Source organism: Octopus bimaculoides, chromosome 4, assembly GCF_046866305.1.
Source record: "Octopus bimaculoides isolate indiv1 chromosome 4, ASM4686630v1, whole genome shotgun sequence".
Taxonomy (NCBI): Eukaryota; Metazoa; Mollusca; class Cephalopoda; order Octopoda; family Octopodidae; genus Octopus; species Octopus bimaculoides.
The window spans coordinates 13,255,336-13,260,335 of record NC_142931.1 but is presented as its reverse complement, the minus strand read 5'-3'; positions in this window follow the sequence as shown (position 1 = coordinate 13,260,335).

Genomic DNA, 5,000 nt, shown 5'->3' with positions numbered 1-5,000 from the left:
GTGATGGTAGTAGCTGTAGTGGTGGTGGGTGGGACGAGGGGGGGGGGGGGGTGACTGCGGTTGGAGGTAGTCTTAATAGAGCCTTTAACGATGACCATCGCCAGCGCCGTTGATGGGAGTTGTTACTACGGTACTGAGGTTGCTAGCGATAATGATGCTAATGTCATTGTTGCTACCGTTGTTGCAATTATCTCTGTCGCTAACTGCTGATATCGTGTTTAATTCTAAGTCTCTTAAACATACCATTCTATAGCATGGTGCTATTGCCGTGGCTGTCGTTGTTATTGCCCCTGGTGCAGTTGTTCCTGTTGTTTTTTCTTAAATCAATAACCATAGTTACAATTCCAGTTGTTGTTATTGTTGTTTGGCCATGGGTTAAGCAGCGTCGTTCAAATATAAGATTACACTATATACGTATTTCTGCGTGTGAGTGTATATATATATATATATATATATATATATATATATACATTTATAAACATAATTAAGGGATCAGCAACAGTTGCTTCACCACATACCGAAGTTCAGAAATAGCAGCTAAAATGCTGAAACTCCAACAAGATAGCAATACTTGTAACTCACAAAGGCAAAACAAGAAGAAAAAATAACGAACCTAACCACTCTTAATTAATCATAGACGCGTTTCTGGCTTAGAAAGGTAAAAACTTTTCATTTCCTCATCAGTATGATATTCCAGTTGCAAATTCGACGATGCTTTTAAATAAGTTCTTCACCGATAATGGTGTTTACATACCGAAAGGTTTGGTAAAAATTATTCATTATTAATTTATTAATAAATTGATAATCCTTTACCCTTTTATTTGTTATATATATATATATATATATATATATATATATATATATATATATATATATATATATATATATATATATATATATATATATATATATATATATATATATATATATATATATATATATATATATATATATATATATATATATATATATATATATATATATATATATATATATATATATATATATATATATATATATATATATATATATATATATATATATATATATATATATATATATATATATATATATATATATATATATATATATATATATATATATATAGCCACAGGCGTGGCTGTGTGGTAAGAACGAAGCTTGCTTACCAATCACACGCTTCGGTGGCACCTTTGGCAAGTGTCTTCTAATATAAGGTACGGGCCGACCAAAGCCTTCTGAGTGGATTAACACATTCAATGCTTCATTTCATTTTACTATATATACTATATATTCCATATACTATATTCCACATTAATTTTATAAGAATATAAATAAAACATAAAAAACAGAGTTGGAATTCTTTTGAATAATATATTCCTCTATACACTATCATACAAACCTCCTTCTTAAAATTTTTTTAATTTTCATTTATATATGTGTGTGTGTGTGCGTGTGTATGTGTGCGTGTGTGTGTGTGTGTCCGTCCGTCCATAGGGCATTCACTAAACGAATTAAGGGCATGACTAATCTCGATTACTGGGACCGTCTTAAAACATTGTAACTCTACTCTTTCCAGCGCTGCCTTGAGCAATACATCATTTGCACGACGTGGAGACTTTACCGCCCGCCAGCATTGCCCAAACGACCTCAACGTTAGCTTCAAAATTCATCCAAGGCTAGGACCACGAGCCTTACGTCCCCTACCCAATTCAGAATCACAACACATAAATACACTGCAACACAATTTATTTTCCTAAACAGGCCATGCCCTATTTAATATTGTCCCAAAACAGATCAAAGGGGAAAATGACCCCATCACATTTAAACGGAATCTGGACAAATTTCTCCAAGGAATACCAGATAATCCACCTTAACCTGGATACAACTCACTCAATCACTCAACAAGAACTCTCTACTCGAATAGACCATGGTACCACAAAACTTGACTTGATTAAGATAATCCTATCAAGTGGTGCTATTAATTTAAGCATGGCCTGGACCAATCTTTTGTCGGAACATATCAAAGTTTTATATATATATATATATATATATATATATATATATATATATATATATATATATATATATACATATATATATATATATATATATATATATATATATATATATACATATATATATATATATATATATATATATATATATATATATATATATGCGAGTAAAAATAAATACAAAAATGGTGGGTTTTTTGTATGATTGTGTATAGAGGAATATATTATTTTGTTTAAAAGTCTGTCATACCGGCCATGACGAAGGGAAATAGCCCTGAAACTCGAGTCGCCTTTATATATTTATATTTATATATTTGATCCTTTATATTGAACACTCAATATTTCATCTACATTCAATACTTTCTTTCATGGTGCCATCCATTTTTATTTTATTTTATTTTATATTATATATTGTATATTATATTATATATTGTATATTCCATATTCTATACCCCACATTGGTTCTGCAGGAATATAAATAAAACATAAAAAACAGACAGTGTTGGAACTCTTTTAAACAAAATAATATATATATATATATATATACATATATATATAAATATTAATTAATATCAATTTAAAACCAGTGGCCTAGCATATAGAAAAATCTGAAAATTCAGAAAAATTGTATTATACGCATATATATATATATATATATATATATATATACACACACACACACATATATATATATATATATATATATGTGTGTGTGTGTGTGTGTGTGTGTGTGTGTGTGTGTGTGTGTGTGTGTGTGTGTGTGTGTGTGTGTGTGTGTGTGTAAATATTTGTGTATCTGTGTATCGCCCCCACGATCGCTTGACAGCCGACGTAACTGTGTTTACATCTCCGTAAGCTAACGGTTTGGCAAAAGAGACCGATAGAATAAGCACTAGGTTTATAAAGAATAAGTTTTGGCTCAATTTGTTCGACTAAAGGCGGTGGTCCAGCATGGCCGCAGTTAAATGACTGAAACAAGTAAAAGAATAAAAGAATATATATATATACATATAGGATATAAGTTAGTTGTATGAAAACCATCTAAGGGATAGATTTATCCAGAGGCACTCCTGATAAATAGCTCAGTATGTATGGTCCTTGTTATAAGGTGTACGGTATGGGTAACTTAAAAGGTAAACCGTAGTTTAATGTATATAAAGACGATAAGAAATTGGTGAAATAAATAACAATGAGGAGTGGATCTTTAGTTTTATAAAGCCACCATTTAATTAATTAAGATGGGAGTATTATAGAGTAAGTTTATCAGGCCGTTTTCGTATATCAGGCTGGGGTAAATATGTATTTACCTCGTTGCAATTGATATACATCATCAGAACGAAGAAAGCAAAGATAAGCAAAAGGGAATAGACAGAAAAAGTATAAGGTAAAAACAGGAAGAAGAAAATGTTCAATAAACCTTTCCTGTTATCCATCTGTCCATCTCTTATTCTCTTCGTCCCATTCGCCTTTCTAGAACCATATTGTCATAGCTTTGGTTTACATCATTTCTTTCATCTTCTCATATTATTGATGTCTTCCATTTTGATACGGTCTGGTTGATACACTGACTAAGTAGTTGCCGTGTTTTGTTTATGTACACCGTCTTCAATAGCCATGAGTAAGGTTTGCTATTGAAGGATGATTGTTGTAATTAATACGTATGTTTAGATCGTTGTTACAGATATTCTTGTCTTCAGTTACTGCTCAATCGATTTACCACCAGTTGTTCTTTACAGCAACACATCTCTTTCCGCCATCTTTCTCTGCTTCCGGTATGATACGACTTAGATGGCCAGAGAGTATATAGGTTTTATATATTATTTATTTGTTTCAGTAACTGAACGGCGTCCATGCTGCAGCACTGACTTGAATGGCTTACTTGAACGAATCAACTTCTCTACTTATTTTTTAAGTTTGGTGCATATTCTATCCTTCTCTTTCGCCGAACCGCTAGAGTTATGAGGACATAAACAAACCAACACTGGCTAATTGACAAACAACAGCACCAAGACACACACACACACATACAATCACACACACACATACACACACGTATACTCTTTACTCTTTTACTTGCTTCAGCCATCTGACTGCGGCCATGCTGGAGCACTGCCTTTAGTCGAGCAAATCGACCCCAGGAAATTATTCTTTGTAAGCCTAGTACTTATTCTATCCGTCTCTTGTGTCGAACCGATAAGTTACGGGGACTTAAACACACCACCATCGCTTATCAAGCGATGCTGGGGGAGGGGGCACAAACACAGACACACAAACATATACACACATACATATATACGACAGGCTTCTTTCAGTTTCCGTCCACCAAATCCACTCACAAGGCTTTGGTCGGCCCGAGACTAGAGTAGAAGACACTTGCCCAAGATGCCACGCAGTGGGACTGAACCCGGAACCATGTGGTTGGTAAGCAAGCTATTCTTAAACAAGAATGCTGTTGACAGTGACTTCAAAGTGTCTGCCAGTTAAGCCATTGTCGGACTGTGTTGACACAATAGAACTGAACACATTATCAAACATGAAAAAACTTACTTCGAGATTGCGCAAAGTTTTACAAGTGTATCTGAAGGAATGACTTTGATTTTTGGATGTCATTTCTGCAGGGCTATACATTGAACATTTTAGAAGGGCTATACCCTACTGTGGTTAAACGACGAGGCCTTTTATCATTATTATTATTATCTTTTTTAATCTACTGACTATCACTCAGGCAAAACAAATATGGTTCCTCTTTTCCTTGGGCCCGCCCGTCACAATGATTACAGTAAACAAAGAAAATCAACAACCAAAAAAGAAAAAAAGAAAACAAATAGTAAAATTTTACATTAATAAACTTAACAAATGGAAGAAAGTATTATCTCTCTAAAAGAAAAGCTCAGCATAATAGGCAACACGGTTCGTAAAACACCACCAACAAAACCAACAATGTGTCTGCTGTGCTGCGTCGAGCATAAGCATGAATAACAAAACGGAAGACTATTGTTTTCG